Consider the following 22,584-nt stretch of genomic DNA (forward strand, 5'->3'; position numbering starts at 1 on the left):
ACCAGAAAATAAAAGCTAATTTTCAATTGGTTGGCCAAGAACAAAAAAGAGAGGAATACCTAGTGCAAAACCATATCTCTAATAACTACTGTTGGATTTAGAGCACACACATGCTAAACTTAGTTTAAAATATCTTCTTATCAAAGATTTGAGGTTGAACCTGAAAAAATTATATCAGAAGTGAAAATAATTATGTGGTCTGACCAGCCTGGATCACACAAAGTAAGTGTACACTGTATATAAAGTAGATAAACTACGAGGTCCTACTCTATAGCACAGGCAACTATATTCAATACCTTGTAATAACCTATAGTGGAAAAGGATCTGAAAAAGAAATATATATATATATATATATATATATATATATATATATATATATATATATATCTGAATCACTTGGCTGTACACCTGAAACACAACACTGTCAATCAACTATACTTCAAGTAAAAAACAAAACAAAACAAAGTAAGTGTAAAGGGAAGTATAGTTTTATAAATTCACCTCTGATATCCAATGGACCAACTGAAAGACAACAGAAACTACAACTTTCTAGGAGACAGGACATGGCTAGCAAACCAGGCCGTTACCCTCGGTAATGGTCATACCTGCCAAAAAATATACAGACTAGCCTGCATTCATGAATACATAGGTATTCTTCACTTATCTGGCATTATTAGGCAATGAGGTATTGTATGTTAGGAGAAGTTTTTTTTAAATGACAAATTTAAGAGGAGTTATTTTAACCTTCACTTGGTAATTTTTTTCTAAAATTAAGAAATGTATCCACTGGTGTATCTAATGTTTCCGTGATAACTCGGGGTCATCAGTTCAATCAACGTTTGCATGAATAATGCAAATGGAAACAAGACAGGCATGCTTAATGAAACTGAAAATGACATAGCACTGGCTGGAATAACTGATGAGAGAGCAAGAAAAAAACAAAAATGAAAACAAACCGTGATCAAGAAACAATCGGTCAAGTTCTGACTTTCTGTACTTAGTTTCAAAAAGAGACACCACAAATCCCAGCGAGAGACTCCAGCAGCATTAGCTGTCTTTCTCCTTTGTTTCCACCTTCCTTTCCTTTTCCTTCTACCCTAGATTGTTCCAGGAAATGTTTATAGCTGCTTCCAAGACAAATGCTAATACTTACTTTCTCTCACACAAACTTCACAATATGTCACGTGATAAATAGTGTGGAGGTAAAAGACAATTCATCACAGGGACATCTCCCATGAAAATAAAATGAGAAACTAGCTTCTAAACATGCAGAGAGAAGGGCGTGGTGTCAGGCACTAATTTCCTTGCAAATTCCTCTCCATTTCTAATAGACGTTCTTATTTACCAAGATCCCTTTTTATTGGTGTCCTATTCCAGACTGCTCCACTCCGCCCATCCTCATCCTGTAAAATACATTCACACTCTTTTGTGACCCTACCTATTTGCCCATTAAATAATCAATCATAGAACGGTCGGAATTAAATATAACGTGAAATTAAAATACTGGAGTCACTTGGAGGGTTTAAGCAGCTCCACCAGAACATACTGGACATGGATTTAAAGAGGCTGTGTGGGACTTGCTCTTGTCCAAGTTCTTTCTCAAGGAGTATCTGAAATAAGCCTAAATTCAGAGTTAATCAGATTGGCCTGCTTTCTCAGGTGGACTGGAATTCATTGCTCTTTCCCCTCAACTCCCTGATGTCAGTGGCACTTTCCAGAGATGAGGTGGACTTCTCTGCCTACTGCAGAAGCTCAGTTCCCCTGGGGCCCATTCCCTGTCTGAATCCCACACTTGAGGCCAGGTGCCACCCTTCCCAGAACATTCGTGGTCTCATTTCAGTTTTTGACCTGCTCAGATTGAGTCCCTGTAGACTCTTTCTCAGCTTGAAACCTGCTCTTCAACCCCTTTCCCTGACCTCGATGGTTACCTTCCTACTTTAGGTCTCAGGTGCTTTAGCTATAAAATGATATAGTTGCCCTTAATTCTAAAGTCTTCTTTCTAAAGCTCTACAATGTGGTGGCTCCTTGAAAATGTTTCTCTTTGCTGGTTTTAATTTTGTAGTGAATTAAAACCACAGCTACTCTAAAAGACGGTATGTTACATTGGATAAGGGAAGTGTGTTTTTGTAGTTAGATTAACAGGGATGGAAGACGACTTAGTATGTTTTAAGATACTCATGATCCATTCTCGTGAGAGTCAGGGGAAGAAGGGGAAGGGAGTTAATAAAATACCAAACCATTGTGACAAATTAAGTTATCAAAGATGTAGCTGATTAGTTACTACTTGAATAAGCCACACATATCCAATTCAAGTTTTCCTTTATTTTTCTAAGGAGGGATCCCAGTGAACTGAATCCCATGTTCAGGAACTCCACGTTCAATGGCTTAGTCTTTAAAAACTGTTATGTTGCTGGAAGAAGAAATATTTCCCATCAAGTCCTAATTGATGTTTAGCTATCACGCACATTTGAAATAAATTTATTACTTTGCCTGATCTCAGTGTAATACATTCCAAAGGGGCAAAGAGCACACGAAAATTTATGGAGTCTCCATCTTCTACACTAAAGTGTGCAATAAATTACATAATATTGGGCCGTGAAATTCACAAGCTATAGAAACCACACCATTAGCAATGTATACAGTGGTAAACAGCAGGTAATGATAATGATATAAAACAAAATAGACTGTGTATGTTGGCACTGCTGCCAATAAAGCAATCATTAAATGCATTCATATGCATCTATGCTAGGTAAGCTCTTTGAGGGCAATTGCTATGAATTCTACATACCTGTCAGGATATTATATAGAGCCCAGTTTCTATGGCCTTTATTCAGAGACGCTGAGAAACGGTTACTGTGGGTAAATTCAGACCTTTTCTCAATATAGAATTTGGTCAACATGCATTCTGAACAGCAAAATTTCACACTGCTTTCAATTTTCCTACAGTACTTGCCACCTCAACAAATGCAGGATTAAGTAGAATGGATTATAAGAAGTTAGAAAGGAAAGATGGAAGAAAAGAAGGAAGGTAGAAAAAAGTTGCGTATGGAGTACATCAACATTTACGTAAAGAGTGGACCTAAAACTAACCTGAGGTTACCCTAAACTATTAGCATATGATATAGAAGCGTAAATGAAAAAATAAAAAAAAACAGCAAGGAAAACTCAAAGATTCTTTGTTTTTTCACTTTACTGCATATACACGTCCGTCTTAAATAATCTATATGCTTATATCCAATAAGAGAGCATTGTTTTGCAAGGCTATTTGGGTTCTATCAGCATGTAAAGGTCGGACAACTCAACTTTAGCAGAGTTAGCCTTCAGGTGAATAATTGCTTCTTTCAGGTTGTGAGCATTTCAATTTTCCAGAAATGTTTCCCAAAAATTAAAAACTAAAAGAGTCCTAGGACAGCATCCTTTAGAAGTTTTATAGTATCAAGTTTTTTGGAGGAAGAGTATCCTTGTCGATTATCAACACAATGATTCCAAGCAGGTCAATTTATGCTGAGAATATTATATAACAGAACCCACTTCACCTCCATTATACTGACAATGATCTTCCTTACTTCAACCTTGTGCTTCTTAGTAAAGTTGAAAATACTGAGCCAAGAACAGACAGTGACAATGCCAGAGACTCAGATGTACCTATAGGTGCCTTCAGACAACATCAGCCACCCAGGCTAAAGTCCTGGTTTTAAAACATCCCAACATGAATGAATCTCAAAAACCATATGCTGAGCAAGTGAAGCCAGATCAAAAGGGCACCTACCATATTATTCAACTTACATGAAATTCTAAACTGGGCAAAATTCATCTCTAAAGATAAAAATCAGATCCGTGGTTGCCTTGGGGTGGGAGATGGGGATACTTTTGCAAAAGCCTAGGAGGAAACTTTCTAGGGTTTTAGAATTGTTATCGATCTTATGGGGGTGGTAGTTATACAAATGTGTACATTAATTAAAAGTCATTGAACCGTTGACTAAACATGTCTGCATTTTATTGTGTGTAAATGATACCTTAATAAAGTTGATTACAAAATGAACCAAAAACAAAACAAAGAAGAAGAAAAACCTCTCAAGACCTCAAAGGAAATACACTGTTTTCTTCCAGGGTACCAGATTGGAAATGAGGCACTGGTCTGTTCTACCCTCAGATTATCCCGAGGATTATCTAGTCTATTTGAAAGCACTAGAGTCCCCTATCAGAAAAACTCACCCCATGTTTAATTACTTTGATTTCTTCTCTGCCTCTTCTCCCACACGGTGAAGTCATTTACGGAAGAAAAACCAGCTTTTTCCAACTTTGCATCATCACATATTCTTTCCAAAGCTACTACTTATGGAACAAAATTTGGCTACACTTTGTAAAAATCTAGTTTTTTGAGCCTTACAAATCTTAACAGTTAACCTATTGCCTCCTTTGGAATTTGGAAAAAAAATTATTTTGAAAATGAATAGCTGAGATTTGACATTTTTGTGTTTTGTGATTTTCTCTTCCCCTAAGAGAGAAGTGAGTAGGAATGAGAAACACATACATAAAGAAAAAACAAATTATCTTGCTGCCTTTGCATGGTTATAATTTATAGGAGGCCCTTTTCAACAATAATCTATTATCAGAATCAATAAAAATAATCTCCATGAAGGCCAGGCCAGGATATTTGTCTCTTTTTCAGCAGATTGCAATACAAACCACATTCATGGATAGATATGCTTCTTCATGATCTTTGTAATACTGTAACAGCTGACCATTTCCTCATGCCTCTTCACCTTAACTTAAACCTGGTTTTTCACTAATGACCTCACATTTCCTTCTCTATCACTTGGTTGTCGGCCTCTTTTCCAACTCCAACTCCAACTCGCATTTCACTCTGGAACCAAAGGAAGACTCACACCTTCCTGCTTTTTAGTGGTACCTCAAGGTCATTAACATATTGTGATCAACCTGAAGAACAGCCAGTCAATTGTTATTGCAGAGCCATCTGAGAGTTTGTAGCTCTAAAAATTAACTAAGGACCACATTTGTCAAAAATACCCTAGTTTAAGATTTTGGTAATATAGCAACAATAATTCCGAAGTCATTTATGACGATCAGTGTGGGAAGCACCCTCCTTCGGGAAGATCCTTTGCCATACAATACACTTTCCCTGTCAGGTAATAAGGAAGCACGGCCGTGGAAATTAAACTTTTGTGGAAAGAAATACTTGGCTTCGAGAAGGCTTGAAGTTCATACATTTTCCTTGAATTAGATTCCCCATTAATTACATTATCCACAGAGAGGTAATTATCAGAATTATGTAAGCAATTAAGGAGATGCTACTCCACATTCTTTCAGCTTGTTGACCTTTCTCACTTTATTTCATGTGGCTATCTGAAACATCAGTGATTTACATGTCTTTCTTTTTTTTTTAACAGATTTCTGTGTGTGTGTGTGTGTGTGTCCCCATGATGAAAACATCATTAAAATAAAATATCATGAATAGACTCTTAAGAAGCAGAGTCTACTTAAAGTCCTGGAAAATGTGAAAGCACTAATATTCATGGACAACTCTACACTCTGAACGCTACTCCAAATTTTATTGATCTCTATTTTGTCTAGGAGTTTTTCAAATTTTCTACCATGATCATTTGTTAGTTTTATAATTACATAATAAAGGCATTACATCATACAATCTTTTGTTATCCATTGCAGTTTTAAAACTATTCCTTTCCTTGTCCTCAGCAGATATGTCATAGATTATTAGTACACAAGCAAAGACTTTCAATGTAACAGTACTTTATAGTGAGAAGAACTATACTGAGCTATCTCTATCCTAAGACAATGCACTAGGAAAGCACTAGGAATTCTTAAGCACTAGGAATACAGAGAGAATCAAGGGGCAAGTTCCTTGCTTTCGAGTAACATAATCATTATAGCAAATGCTTAAATAGCACTTAGTATATAACTCACCACAGCAGTCTTATTATACTCCTTTTAAATCGGTGAGCAGAGGAAGCCACAGGGAAGTCATAGGGTAAAGCCAGAATTTGAACCTAGGTAGACTAGTACACTGTCCACGGCTTTAACTACTATGATAATATATATATATATATATATATATATATATATATATATATATATATATATATATATATATATATATATAAGTCATATATATATATATATAACTTCAAGTATTCTGAAGTTACAAAACACTTATCTACCAAAACTCAAAAAGGAGCACACAAAATTGCATAGAAAATAAACATGTAAAAGGTCATAAATAAACCACAATATAACCTGCTCCACATAATATACTGATTGCAGTGTCCTGGGCCTCTCCCATCCTTAGGTAGCTGGAAATTACAACAAAATAATACTTTTCACTTTTGGAAGCCACACTATCTCTCATACCAACCAACTAATTACTTCCTTATAGAGAATAAGAAATTAACCTGAATATCAGAAAAAAATATATATATATAGCATTACTGATGTAGAATCTTTATTTAAAGACAATAACTTCAATAGCAGAGGGAACTTTACCACTGCAGGCTTCAGATAACCTCTATATTTCTCAGATTTTATGCTAAATCATAAAATGCCATATTGTGTCTGAAGCTATTTTTTCAATAGTCCATTTTCTTAAATGGACTAGCAAAGCAGTAAATACTGAGGAACATTTTGGCTCCCAAATCCTAAAGCCATTCTGATTATGCCTGGGTCATCATGGGGACATCATCGGAACTACCAGAGGACTGGCAGAAATACCAGTGGTCTAGCCAGCTTATAAATTAGAAATTATACAGAATCCAATTTAATTTTTTGTTAAGTAATTCCTATGAGGTTTTTGGGATGTCAGTGTAAAGTCCTTTGATGTGTAATCTTTATCCATTAGATAGGGAACAATGTCAATCCCCATCATAAATACGGTCCCAATCTGACACTGAAAATCCACTGTAGGGCATAGGACCTGCAAATAGGATATGAATCACACACATCCATCCACTCATTCAGACAATCCACAAATATTCATTTTTAAGTCTACTATATGCCAATAATGTACCGGGCTCTAAGATGCTAAACCATGCTAAATGCTGAAACAGACATACTCAGTTCTGGCTCTCCTGGAACTTATGACCTACAGAAGTGCCTTCATTGTAAATGGTCAGGACTCAGCCAATGCTATTATCATCAGCAGGTGACCAAATGATAGAGCCTGCTTTCTAAACAAGCTCCACACTCTTTGCTTTCAACATTTTTGCTTTCCTTCAAGCCACATAATCCAGTGGTCAGTTTCTCCCAGTTAGTGAGGTTTGGGGAAAATGTACCCAGTGAACAATTCCTTGTGGCCTCACTCCTTCCTCACACTCTCCTCTGTGCTCTTGAGCTAAAGAGACCTGGATTCAAGTCACTTGCTCTAACCTTATTATTTTAAAATAGGGCTGCTCCTGCTTTGAGGATTTCCACGGGATCAACACAGTAGCAAAGCAGCACTGAATCAGAAGCAGGTAAATTTCAAAATGACAGCTCTAAAAATATCCACTCTCCTTTTGTTCTCCTCCTATCCCTTTGCTCTGAACACCTCTGCTCTGAGGCTTTGCCTTTACCCTTCTCTGATTACTGCTCCAAAAGGGTTTCCAAGAACCGGGAGTATTTATGGTTTCACTTGCTCCCAAGTCCTTGGTGGGAAAGGATGCTTGCTTTCTGATTCTTACTAATTCCACACTCACATTGTTAACACAAAAATCATCATTTAAAAAAAAATTTCCTCAGCTTCATATTTCATCTGGGCCAACACTGAAAGAATATTTTCAAAGAAACAATATCCTCTCTCCTTTGCTCTTCTGAGTTTCACGTTTTTACCTCCAGTCTCATTTTCAACCCTTATTACGGGATGCATCACCAAAATAGAAGAAAGTTCTTTCTGCTTTCCCTGTACCAGCCAATTATTCTACTTTGTTCTGTCTCTAACGAACAGAATGCGAAATCAACACAAAGCCTGATTATGCGACCTCTTCCAAGGGAAAGGTCTGAGAGTTGTCTATTTACTAATGAAGCTCAGTGTGTATTAAGGGTTGACTGAAGCAATCATCAGGAATTTTCATCCCTTAAATTAATGTTTTCCACCAGATGCACATCGTTCATTTCAGATAATATAACTTTTAAGTTCAGGATACAACTGGACAAAAGAAAAGAAAAAGAAGTAACCAACACAACACTTGCAGTAATAACACAGTAACAGCTATCATCCTTCCCTGAGGAATTCAGCCTACTTTATGGACACAATTTAGTACAAACTCATAAGAAAGCTAACAAAGCCCAAAACCACTTCACAAGAGTGTAGAGAGGTAAAGGTCAAAATTTATTACTGCCAGGCCCAGCAGACAATGGCACCTACCGGAAAGAGCACAGGACGGGAAAACCTGGAAGCCTGTGCTCCAGTTTTGGTTATTCCTGTAAGCATTGGTATGATCTGAGTGAACTCAGCCTGCCCTGCTTTTTCCGTTTATAAAAACCTACATCATCCTCTCATTAGAACGAAATGCCACATCTGAAAAGTTGCAGATCTCTTTAGGAAAGAAACAAAACTCATGTTTCTAACCAAAATGGAATAATTCAGTCAATGGAGACATAATAAAAAGCTGCCATAAAGCAACTGTTTACTTGAAATCTATCTTTTGTGGTGTATTTATATGGGTAAGGAGTGTAAGGATATCATAAGTAGAGTTACCAATTCTTCCAGAAATCAAGGTCATTGAGTTCAGATTCCAACTTTGACCTTGACCCAGGCTTACAGAGATGTAACATGTGCCAATACCTCATATCCACCATACATGGGAGAAACAAGGTATGCAGACAGATCTTCTTCTAAGTATCCCATATGTAGTGGTTTTAATACAGGGTCTCAGATTCGTTGCCATTCTTCACATCCAGATGTGGGCATTTCCCCTTGAATTTGGGCAGGCTTTCCATGGCTTCAAACAGTAGAGCAGGGGTCAGTAAATTATGGCTGCTGGGCCAAATCTAGGCCGCTACCGGCTTTTATAAATGAAGCTTTATTGGAACACAGCCATGTTCCTTAGTATATGTATTGTTTGTGTCTGTTTTCACATCACAGCAGCGGAGCTAAGTAGTTGCAAAAGAGACTGTATGGCGTGTAAAGCCTAAAATATTGACCGTCTGACACTTTATGGAAAAACGTCTCCAACGCCTGCAATAGTATAAAGTGATGCTATGTAACATCTAAGACTAGGTCATAAAAGGTCATGCAGCTTTTGCATGATTCTCCTGGAATGCTTCAACCCTGAACGCTCATTCTTGGGATACTCTATCTTGAATCCTAACTACCACGTTATGAGAAGTCCAAGCCACATGGGCAGCCATCTATAGGCACTCCAGGCAACAGTCTTTGTTGGGCCCAGTCTTCAAGTCATCCCATCTCAAGGGCCAGACATGTGAATTAAAATTATCTAGATGATTGCAGCCCCAGCCATTTGAATCCCCATGAGCTGAGGTTTCAGACATCAGTCACAGAGTAGAGACAAGCCATCTCCTCTGCGTGCTGTTTGAATTGCTGACCCACAGAATCTGGGCACATATTAAAATTTTTGTTTATTTCACCACTAAGTTTGGACTTCTTTATTATGTAGCAATAGATAACTACAGCACTGTGTCTGTACACAGGAGATCTACATTTCACAGAGCACATACTTTTAGATGTGAATGTTGACTGCTCAATTTCTAAGAAGAACGTATACACACATATAGGTACAAAATAGTTATGTATATGTAAATATTAGACCTATATAAACTAATCTATATTATCCATAAAATGAGGGGCCCTTGATAATGGCTAACATTTCTTTTCGGTATTTATTGTGTTCCAAGAACTGATAAATTCTTGCATTGTATGAATTTTCTCTTTTAACCCTCATAGCAACTCGCTGAGAGAAGTAATGTTATCTCTATATTATAGATGAGAAAACTGAGGCAAAAACAGATAACATGCTCAAGAGTACTCAACAAGTAAATTTTAGAGTCAAGATTGGAACCCAAGTTCTCAAGGTTTAGATCCCTTACTCTTAGTCACCAAGCTATATACTGAGTAAGGAGATGAAAGCTGAAGCCATTACCTCATGCTCAAGAAGTTAGACAGAAACTTAGCAGGCATGGTTGAAAGAAAACAGGACTTGGAGTCGTAAGTCCAGAGCCTGAGTTATGAAATGAATTCTCCTCTCATCTAGATATAGGTTTGTTTTTAGAAAATGAAAAAGATCACTGCATGTTTTGATGGTTAATTTCTGTACTTAATGATTACAAAAGAATGGAATTTTACCAGGGAGCTATTTTGCAATGACATAACTTATTGATTCAAAATCAAACCTTTATTATAAATTCTTGATTCAAAAGCAAATCTTTATTAAGTCTCCGTTGCATCAGAAGTCTTTCCCATTCTTCATTTCTTTTAAAACCCTTTCCTGTCTACTCTTGGCCAAAGCTTGAAGCCTAATTTAACATTTGGAAATAAAATAATGAAATAGTCATAACACAGCAATTCCAATGCCTACTGAAATGGAAGCTCTAAATAATTTTTCAGATAATTTAGGAAATTAAAAATATTTACATCATAGATGCAAAGAGAGAAGTTACTTGTGTAATAAAATAAATGGTGAGACAAAAAGTTTCTGGTCAAGTAGATTTGTTTAAATATGAACACTAATTTCAGCTCTATCCCGGTGCTAAAACCCAGTGACAGGTTGCATACAGTTTCTAAAGGGATAGTTCAGTGCATTGGGTCAAATTCATGCCATAAAATGTGGTATTATTAGTAGTACTAGAAGACAGAGTGTGACTGTCTTCTTTGGGACATAGATAAAGACCCCAAGTTAGACAATATCAAGCACAAGTTATGTAGAATAAGATATGATCTCAGTCTTTGGAACATGTCATCCAGGATTGAACAAGAGGTAGATTTATTATGAAGTACATGAAGCCAGAGACAGTAAGCAATGAGTGGTAGTTGGTTAAAATAGACAGGTTTTAGAAGTAGAGGCAGGGATGTAGAAAACAAACTTAGGGTTACCAGGGGATTGTGGTGGGGAGGCTAAATTGGGAGATTGGGGCTGAAATATACACATTGCTATACATAAAATAGATAACTAATAAGAACCTGCTCTTCTTATTAGCACAGGGAACTCCACTCAATACTCTGTAACGGGCTATTTGGAAATGACTCTAAAAAAAAATAAAAGTGGATATATGTATATGTATAACGGATTCACTTTGCTGTACACGTGAAATTAACACAACACTGTAAATCAACTATATTCCAATAAAATTTTTTTTTAAAATAGGTTTTAAGAACCATAGTCAGGGAGCAGTGTGGATTGGAAAGACCTGGCAAGAAATATTTCTGCATCCTCAGACAATGCTCCCCAAGCTGGCTATTGCAAGGGTGAGCATTTAAGAGATCTTTGACCTAAGGAGGACAGGAGATTAACAATCAACCCCAATGTGCATGAATTATTCTCCTCTGTGTTATCAGAAATCAGATGGCATCCTAGAGCAAGGGTCAGCAGATCTTTTCTGTAAAGGGTCAGATAGTAAATATTTTGGATTTTGTGTACCATACCTCTCCGTTGCAACTGCCTATCTGCTGCTGTAGCACAGAAACAGCCATGCACCATACGTTAATGAATGGGTGTGGGTGTGTTCAAGCAAAATGTTATGTACAAAACCAGGAGTCAAGCGAGATCTGATCAGTGGGCCAGAGTTTGCGGACCCCAGTTCTGGGTCAGTGTTCACAGCTGAATGAGTCATGAGGCCTTAAGTTCCAGTTCTCATTGTACTACTTTCTACCTGGGTGAACTTGGGTTCATCCTTTTATTTATATGGGCCACTATATTAGTCAAGCTTCTCCAGAAAAACAGAACCAACAGCATGTGTATACAATGTGCCCATATATATTGATAGATATAGATATCAATATTGATACCTAGATCTATATCCATATCTATATAAAGATAGAAAGAGAGAGAGAGAGACTTTAAAGAATTGGTTCACACAATAATAGAGGCTTGGTCAATTCAAAATCTGCAGGTTAGGCTGTCTAGAGACTCTAGGAAGAGTTGCAGTTCAATTTCTGTAAGTCTTCTGGTAGAATTCCTTTTTGCGACAGGGAGGTCAGTCTTTGTTTTATTAAGAGCTTCAACTGATTGGATGAGGCGCACCCATACTATGGAGGATAATCTGCTGTACTCAAAGTCCAACACCAATTTAAATATGAATTTCATCCAAAAACACCATCACAGAGACTACCCTGGTGGCGCAGTGGTTAAGAATCCGCCTGCAAATGCAGGGGACACAGGTTTGAGCCCTGGTCTGGGAAGATCCCATGTGCCGTGGAGCAAATAAGCCCGTGCACCATAGCTACTGAGCCCGTGCACCTAGAGCCCATGCTCTGCAACAAGAGAAGCCACCGCAATGAGAAGCCTGCACACCACAACAAAGAGTAGCCCTCGCTTGCTGCAAATAGAGAAAGCCCACGTGTGACAATGAAGACCCAACGCAGCCAAAAATATAAATAAATAAATAAATAAATAAATAAATAAATAAATAAATAAAATTGTAAAAAACACGAAAACACCATCACAGAAATATCCAGAATAATATCTGACCAAATAACTGGGCATGGTGGCCCAGACAAATTGACATAGAAAATTAACCACCTAAGCCATAGTTTTGTCATCTTTTACTGAGAAATTTGACTTATCTGAACTATTTTGATAACTAGAAGATACCGTCTAGAGGTAACACCCTCAGGTTTTTACATGGTAGGCAGCAGAGGGAAAGAGCCCATTTGTCCAGTCAGATGACACCTAAAGATAAAATTCTGTCTTCTCTTTCCAACCCACAAGGATGAATGCCAAAAATACATCACTTATATCTGCTTTAGCTAACATAGGATAGGTCTGGAACAGACCTATGCTCCCAGTAAGCCTCATGAAATGCTATTTCATTAAGGGGAGACTTTACTTGCTAAGATTAGAAGCAAAAGAGGGTGGTGGATGAAACACTGCCCAAGGATATAAGTTCATGCAAGGAAGCAGGAGAGAGAATGGGTATCCGAAGATGTGCGCTCTAAGCCAACACTAATTCCACAGCATCAGGTTATAATTCAGGGAGCACAACTGCTGGGGTTTTTTTCCCCCTCTTTTTTTCCCCCAAAGAGGGACAAATCAAGCATACTGACAAAGGAAGAGCATTAGTCACCACAGATAAATTCCTTTTTAGAGGTGATCTTGCAAATAATTTGGCTCAGTGTAGACTATGATTTGGTTCCAAAAACCATAAGCTAGAGCATTTCATTCCAGGTCCCTCCTCAAATATCCATGATAGGTAGAAATTTGGCATCAGTAGTCCTTGAAATCTCCCCAGGTGATTATAATATGCAACCAGGGCCGAGAATCTGGAGATGTAGAGAGAATTTAAATTGAACTTTAGTTAAACAGTAAAACGAGCTCTGACTCTACTGGCTGGAGCTAGAAAAGGGATATGCATTTACTGGGATGAGAAGATAAAGAAAACCAGGGAGTAAATCAAATGCTTTACACCTGTGCTTAGCTAATTGTTACTCAGATAATTCAGACAATCTTACAGCACCTGAACCCTGAAATTCCTTAGTTCTGTTTAAAAAAAAGTAACTCTTCAAGTAACTGAACTCTGAGAATCATGTAAATCATAAAGAAAAAGAAGAAATCTTATTTTTTGAATTAGTTGATTTCATATATACTGTTTCACTTTCATGATGTTAACTAGTTAGCTTTCTTTCCATTTTATGTTTGAGGAAAGTAAGGCTTTAAAAATCTCAGTCATTTTCTCAAGGTCACTTGTTAAGGGTGTGGTAGGGAGCATAATGTCTCCTAAAAATGCCCTCACTCTAATCTCTAGAACCTATTAATATGTTACCTTACATGGTGAAGAGGACTTTGCAGATATGACTGAAGTTATAGACCTTGAGATAGAAAGATTATCCTGGATTACCTCATGGAACAAATCTAATTGCATGAGTCCTTAAAAGTAGAAAACCATTCCCAACTGTAGAAAGAGAAAGAGAGAGATGTCCTAATAGAAGCAGAATCAGAGAGATTCAACATTTTGGGTTTTGTAGGTGGAGAAAGGGGACTCTGAGTCAAGGACTACAAGTGACCGCTGGAAGCGGATAAAGTCCAGGGAACAGAAACACCCCTAAGAGCCTCCAGAAAAGAATGTAGCTCTGCCAACACTTTTTTTTTCTTTTTTAACCATCTATACTGGAGTATAACTGATTTACAATGGTGTGTTAGTTTCTGCTTCATAACAAAGTGAATCAGCTATACGTATACATATATCCCCATATCTCCTCCCTCTTGCATCTCCCTACCACCCTCCATTCCCGATCGCACCCCTGTATGTGGACACAAAGCACAGAGCTGATCTCCCTGTGCTTTGCGGCTGCTTCCCACTAGCTATCTATTTTACATTTGGTAGTGTATATATGTCCATGCCACTCTCTCACTTCATCCCAGATTACCCTTCCCCCTCCCTGTGTCCACAAGTCCACTCTCTATGGCTGTGTCTTTATTCCTGCCCTGCCCCCTAGGTTCTTCATAACCATTTTTTCTTTTTTTTAGATTCCATATATATGTGTTAGCATACGGTATTTGTTTTTCTCTTTCTGACTTACTTCACTCTGTAGGACAGTCTCTAGGTCAATCCACCTCACTACAAATAACTCAATTTCATTTCTTTTTATGGCTAAGTAATATTCCATTGTATATATGTGCCACATCTTTATCCATTCATCTGTAGATCCTGCCAACACTTTTACTTTACTCAATTGAGACCAATGTCAGACTTGTAAGGTAATCAATTTACATTGTTTTGAGTCACTATATTTGTGGTAATTTGTATGAAAGCAATAAAAAACTATTACAGGGGTCCTACAGGAGCCAGGCTATATATTTATACTTAAGTATTTCTGAAATGAATTTAACCTTGTGATTGACAGCAGCAACAGCTTCCAAGGGATCCCACCACACACCTGAGGCAGAAGCAGCCTAATACAAAGCAGTGACAGCAGCAGGTCACTGCCCCACACTTGGGGTAGAGGGGGACTTGATCTACTGTAGCAGCAGCATAGCCTGAATGGGAACCCATCCTCCTGTGGCACTAGTCCCATTAACATTAGTCTAATCTGCTAGCACCTGCTGCGCCAACAGGCCCAACATATACAAACCCTCCAACTCAGCAGCATTAAGTGAGCCAGACTCAGGGTTTCCTGAAACTCATATCCAATGGCACTGGAAAGCCCAGATATCACCTAATGTTATGAAAACATAAAAAAAAACAATAACAGAAGACTGGGAACTTCAGAAAGAAAAGGGGAACAATGGAATGGGTGAAAACAAATGGGGTATATATAAGAGAATATCATTAGCCTCATGAGTTTCTTAAATACTATATAATGGTCAAAGCAAATATTATGACACCATCTGATGTGGTTCTCAATGTAGAGAAAGGAAATACTACAGAAAATCATACTTTAAAACTGGGGAATATTAAGAGACTAAATGGAAGTAAAATTTTGGAACTTCACTTGAAGTAATAAAACACTGATTCCAGTAGGCTATGGTAAGTTACATATGTATACTGTGATGCCAAAAGTAACCACTAAGAAAACTATACAAACAGTATACACAAATGATTATAAATAAATTAAATTAAAATGGACTTATTAAAAAATGTTTAAGTAACCCACCAGGCAAAATAAGAGAAACACAGGATTGAGAAACTAAGGTAAAAGACAAAACAAAAAATAAAATGGTAGACCTAATCTTTAACATAGCAATAATTACATTAACTGTAAATGATCTAAATAACCAAGTCAAAGACAGAGATTGGAAGAGTAGATTAAAAATTCACAAGCATGATCCAACTATATACTGTCTATAAGAAGTTTACTTTAAACATCATGATATAGGGAGTTCAAAGTAAAAGGAAGATAATGATATATCATGTGAATGTTAATCAGAAAAAGTAGGAATGGCTATATTAATATCAGATAAAGTAGACTTCAGAGCAAAGGAAATTATTAGGGGCAAACAGGGTCATTACATAAAGATAACAGGAATAATCCACCTAGATGACCCAATGATACAAAATGTGTGTGCACCAAACAACAGAACTTCAAAATACATGAAGCAAACACTGAAAAAAAGTAGTAAAAGGAGAAAATTTTAAATCCACAATTATTATTTGAGACTTCAGCACAGCAATTTATAGAACTACCAGAGAGAAAAATCAGCAAGAATATGGAAGAAATGAAAACATCATCAATCAATAGGATATAACTGACATTTAAAGAACACACTCAGTAACAGCAGAATACATATTCAAGTGTCCATGGAATATTCACTCATATACTATATACTGGGCAATAAAAAGAACCTTAGCAGATTTAAATTGTAATGTGCCTAAGTGTTGGATGCTAAGCCTCAGAGGTTTTCTTATTTCTTTCATTTATATATTCATAAAAAATTAGCAGATTTAAAAGAATTAAAATCATAGAGTATGTTCTCTAGCCATAATGGAATCAGACTAGAAATCAATAACAGAAAGACAACAGGAAAGTCTTCAATCACGTGAAAACTAAACATCACAATTCCAAATAACTCATGGGTAAAAAAGACAGCAGCAAGGAAATATTTTTTAATGCATAGAATAAAAGGAAATGGAGATATAACAGATCAAAGTTTGCAGAATGAAGTGAAAGCAATGCTGAAAGGGAAGTCTATAGCACTAAATTGGGAAAGAAAGTGTTTCAAAGCAATAATCTAATTTTCTATATTACAATAGTAAAAAGGGAAGAGGAAAAAACACTAAACAAGCAGAAGGAAGGAAATAATAAAGATGAAATAGAAATCCATGAAACTGAAAACAGGAAAATAGGGGGGGAAAATCAATGAAACAAAAGGCTGGTTCTTGGAAATAAACAATCTAATCAATAAAGATCTAGCAAGACTGATAAAGATAAAAAGATGGATGGCACAAACCACAGATATCAGAAATGCAACCAGGGATACCATGGCATATCCTGCAGGTTAATAAGGGACAAGTTGTTATGAACAAGTCTACACTATAAATTGAAAAATGTAGGTGAAATGGGCCAATGCTTCTACACTCAAAACTACCAAAACTCAGCCAAGATGGAATAGATAATCTCAATTTTCCTGTAACCATTAGAAACACTGGTTTTTCATTTAAAAACTCCCAAAAGGAATATTCAGGTTTAGATGTTTCACTTTTGCCCAAGACATAAAGAATTAACACCAATTTTACATGATTTGATAAGAAATAGAAGTAGAAGGAACAGTTCCTAATTAAATTTATGAAGCCAGTATTACCTTGATACCAAAACCGGACAGGGATATGATAGAAAGAAGAAAACTACAGACCAATATTTTTTATGAAATTGGCTGTAAAAATCCTCTGCCAAATATTAGCAAATTAAATCCAGAAATATATAAAAAGAATAATATACCATGACCAAGTGGCATTTATTCTAGTTATGCAAAGTTGGTTAAATATTTGAAAATCAAACAATATTATCCACCATATCCAATAGATTAAAGGGAAAAGTCATGTGATCCTATCCAATAATGCAGAGAAAGCACTTGACAAAATCCAATCTCATTCATGATTGTAAAAAAAGAAGAAGAAAGAACTCCAAGCAAACTAGGAATAGAAAAGGAACATACTGAAACTCATAAAGATGATCTACAAACAACCTATACCGACATTATATTTAACTGTGAAAGACTGAATGCATTCTCTGTAAGATCAGAAACAAGGCACGGATATCTGCTCCCACGACTTTTATTAAATATATTACTGGAGGTTCTAGTAAGAAAATAAAGCAAAAATAAATAAATACATACATTTAAAAGTTAAATTTTTAAAAAGTTCATTTAAAAGATAAAAGGACTATTCCTACTATGTTGAATAGGAAGGAATATATCCTACTGAATGTTGAAGAGTAATATATCCTATTATATTGCCTAAGGAAAAGTAAAACTGTCTGTGTCTGAAGAGGACATGATAATCTAAATGGAGAAAATACCAAGGAATCCACAAAAAGCTTGAGAAATAATATTAGTTTGTAAATGTTTTAGAGTACAAGATCAACACAATTTTATCACATTATATATTAATAACTAATGTGTAGAAGCTTAAATTAAAATATGTGATGCCATTTACAACTGACCTAAATAAATACTTAAATACAAGCCCAATAAGACATTTATAGGACCTCTATACTGAAAATTACAAAATGCTGATGAAGAAAAAATTTAAAGTCCCAAACAAATAGGGAGACATACCTTGTTCATGGATTAGAAAACACAACATAATAAAGATGTCAATTCTCCCCAAGTTAAGAGGCTTAACACAATTACTCTTAAAATGCCCTCAAGGTTTTTGCGGATATAGACAAGCTTTTTCTAAGATTTGTATGGTAAGAAGAGGCTGAAGAATAGCTAAAACAATTTGTAAAGGAAGATTAAAATGGGAGGAATTAATCCACCCAATTTCAAGACTTTGCAGTAATTTTGGAGGGTAGATACATAGATCAATGGAATGGAATAGAGAACCCAGAAATAGACTGACATAAATACATTTAACCTGTTTTTGACAGCAGTGCAAAAGCTATCAAGGAAGAATAGACATTTCAAAAAATGGTACTGAAACAGTTGGACATCCCTCGACAAAAACAAACAAAAAATGAACCTTAACCTAAACCTCCACACCTTACACAAAAATTAAATCAAAGTGGATCATAATCTTAAATGTAAAAGCAGGACATTTTTAGAAAAAAAAATAGGAGAAAATCTTTGGCATCTAGAACTAGGTGAATAATTCTTAGACTTGACACCAAAAGTATGATCAATAAAAGCAAAAACTGATAAATTGGATCTCATCAAAATGAGTTAAAAATGCTTCATAGAAGATCCTTTTAAGTGGATGAAAACTCAAATTACACAGTGGGAAAACATATTTGAAAATCCCATATGAGACAGATGACTTGTATCTATAATATACAAAGAACTCTCCAAACAACTTAAAAAAATCCAACTAGAAAATAGGCAGAAGACAGGAACAGACATTTCATGGAAGAGAATATACGCATGGCAAAGAAGCACATGAAAAGATGCTCAACATCATTAGCATTAGGGAAATGCAAATTAAGACCATAATGAGATATCAGAGAATAACTAAAATTATAGTGACAACATCAAATGCTGGTGAGTACGTAGAAAAGTTATATCACGTCACTGGTGGGAAAATAAAATGGTTTAGCCACTCTGAGAAACAGCTTGACAGTCTCTTTTAATCCTAAAAGTAGATTCACCCTACAATGCAGTAATTGTACTCTTGAGCATTTATCCAAAAGAAACAAAAACTTAATTAAGTTCCCACAGAAACTTACACATAAATGTTCATAGCAGTTTTATTTATAATAGCCAATAACTGGCAACTACCCAAATGTCTTTCAATGGATGAATGTTGAAACAAATTGAGATAAAATCTTATGATAGAAAACTACCGAGCAATGATAAGGAACAAATTATTAATATATGCAAACATTAAAATGAACTTCAAGGGAATGATGCTGAAGAAAAAATTTTTAAAAGCCAATCTCCGAAGATTAAGTAATTCATGATTATGTTTACATATTATTCTTAAAATAACAAAACTGTGGAGATGGAGAACAGATTAGAAGTTGCCAAGGGTTAGAGATGGGGGTAGAAGGTACAGTGGGGAAACTTTGTGAGGTTTTTGTGGTCCCAGTACAAATAATACAGCACTCTTGGTTTTAATCCCTAAAGATTTTTTAAAACAATTCCTAATAAGAGGTGTCCAGATAATTAGCAATGGCAGCAGATTACAGGTATAGCTCCCCAACATGACAACTTCAAAAGAGATTGTACTAATTCAATGCATATGTTAATGTTAAAAAGGCCAGTCACAGTACTTAAATGGTATATATCTTAACGATATTATCCTAAGTATCTAGCTATACCAGATGGACTAGCAGGATTTTCTGTACATTCAATCTTATTTAAGACAGGAAATCTTATAATAAGAGAGTTAAAAAAAGAAAAAGAAAAAACAACACACCTCAACTCATAGGAAGATGAGGTGAAAAAAGGAGCAGTGGTTCAAAAGCTTAAGCAGTGGCACCTAAATTTGGCTGCATATTAGAATCATCTGAAGCACTTTTTAAAAACCCTCACACTGACTGTTGGTCATCCTAGACCAATAAAATAACTTTAAATCTCCTCAGACGATGCCAGTGTCTAGCCAGAACTGAGAACCAGCGGACTAAGCAGAAGGGGATGTTTCTACAAAGATTTCTTAACAATAAGTCCTTTCACCCAATCAGATTTACCTTCCCACAAAGGGGTAAAGAAGGCTAGATGTTGTCCATACTTGCTTAGCTTTAATTAGCACTTGTGACTTGCCCAAATCCTAGATCATGTTTCCCCTAAATTTCATGTTATTCCCTAAGTTTTTCAAATCCAGGGCTAAGGGGTTTGCCAGGATGAGATTTTAAGTGTTCACACAGGGGAAGTCCCTGGCAAACCAGGACAGCGGTCACTCTACATTGAATTGTAAAGTATCCTAAATAACCCTGCCACTGCTCCCAGATACTAGTCTGTGCCAACCAGTGGAGAAAAGGCATTCTCCATTACTACCACGGCAAATGCTGCTGTACTTGCCTTGGCTACTCCCTATCTTTTCCAGGCGTCACTCCCCTTCACCTGCTGGTGGACGCTTTGGCAGCTGACAATGCAGATATTTTCAAACTTTAAGGTGAATAAAAATCATCTGGAGGGCCAGTTATAACAGAGATCACTGAGCCCCACTAGAGTTGCTGATTCCATAGGGCTGGGATAGGGCCCTAAAACTTGAATATCTGACACATTATCAGGGGACGCTGGTAAAGCTGGTCAGGTTGTTACCGAATGCAGGTTCGTGTGTCTGAAGCACAGTGAGGCCAAACAAACCTAAAGGTTGGAGTCTGGAGAAGAGAAAGGTTTATTGCAGGATCGAGCAAGGAGAGGGGTGGTCCGTGTTCCAAAACCCCTGAAATCTCCAAAGGATTTCAGCAAAGCATTTTTAAAGGCCAGGTGAGGGAGGGACATCCCAGGGCATGTGATCAGCTCGTGCACAATCCTCTGATTGGCTGATGTTGAGGCCACAAGGCAGGTAACATTATCCATCCTTAGGTGCCAGAGGGTCTGGGGGCTACGTGCTCATGATCATCAAGGAGTTCATTTCTTCCATTGGGTGGTGGTTTTTAGCATCTGAAAACTCAAGAAATATGCCTGAGATACTATTATCTGAGTACTTCAGAGAGAAACTACAATAGAGGATATGGGGGATGGGTCTGTCCTAGGAAGGCCCCATAGGGTACTGCTTAGTTACAAGGTGACCATACTTTGAGAACCACTGCTCTAGTGGCTTGGAATGTTAAGAAAGCAATGGAAGAATCCTTTCCCAGATCTAGATTCTAGTATCACCAGCTATTTTGGTGGGAGGAAGGGTAAGTTTTGTCCTTGCTTGGACTTCTTGTTCATTTATATCAAAGCCTATTTGAGGCAGTGCGTTCGGCAGTCCTGCAGATCTGTCTTTTGCTTCAACAGTGTTTGGAATGAACAGACCCAGGGACGCTCCTTGCTCCAGCCCCCGACCACCTTCCAACCTTTCTTCCTTTCGCAACCTTTGGAATCAGACACTCAGCTATCCTCAGCCTCCAGGACAGGCCAACACCAGTTTTTGAGCTTAGCTCCTTATCACTGATCAACCACGAGTTCACAGGTTCGTCAGAATTATTCCACCGAGGTGGAGGCCGCCGTCCACCGCCTGTTCAACATGCATCTGTGGACACTTACCTCTCTCTGAGCATCTATTTCGACAGCAACAATGGGACTCTGGACAGTATGGGCCACATTTTTCGCCAACTGGCTGAGGAGAAGTGTGAGGGCGCCCAGCGCCTCTTGAAAATGCAAAACCAGTGCTGCGGCCGCGCCCTCTTCCAGGATGCGCAGAAGCCTTCTCAGGATGAGTGGGGTAAAACCCAGGATGCTGTGGAAGCCGCCATTCTTAGGGAGAAGAATCTGAACCAGGCACTAACGGATCTGCGCGCCCTGGGTCCTGCCCGTGCAGACTCCCAGTTCTGTGATTTCCTGGAGAGCCGCTTCCTGGAGGAGCAGGTAAAACTCATCCAGAAGATGGGAGACCACCTGACCAACCTCCGCAGGCTGGCTGGTCCGCAGGCTGTGCTGGGCGAGTATCTCTTTGAAAGGCTCACCCTCGAGCCAAACAGGAGTCTCTGAAGTCCAGCCGCGTCTGAGGAGACCCTCTGGCGTCAGAGCTTCTGCCTGAAGCCCCGCTCTGCAGCCACTAGGCAGCTTTGTAACCGCCCTGGAGCCCTCTCCCAAGCCTTGGACCAAATGGAAACAATAATGCTTTTTGCAGAAGGAAAAAAAAAAGCCTATTTGA

The 22,584-nt window shown here is 37.5% G+C and overlaps 1 pseudogene across 1 annotated transcript; it reads left to right on the forward strand.

Moving 5' to 3' along the window:
* The first annotated feature begins 563 nt into the window (after window positions 1-563).
* Window positions 564-22,584, forward strand: LOC308609846 (ferritin light chain-like; annotated as a pseudogene). The gene is made up of 2 exons: window positions 564-592; window positions 21,894-22,584. The product of its transcript is annotated as a ferritin light chain-like (transcript).

The sequence above is a fragment of the Mesoplodon bidens genome (assembly GCF_964165515.1).
Source record: "Mesoplodon bidens genome assembly, contig: HAP1_SCAFFOLD_723, whole genome shotgun sequence".
Classification (NCBI taxonomy): domain Eukaryota; kingdom Metazoa; phylum Chordata; class Mammalia; order Artiodactyla; family Ziphiidae; genus Mesoplodon; species Mesoplodon bidens.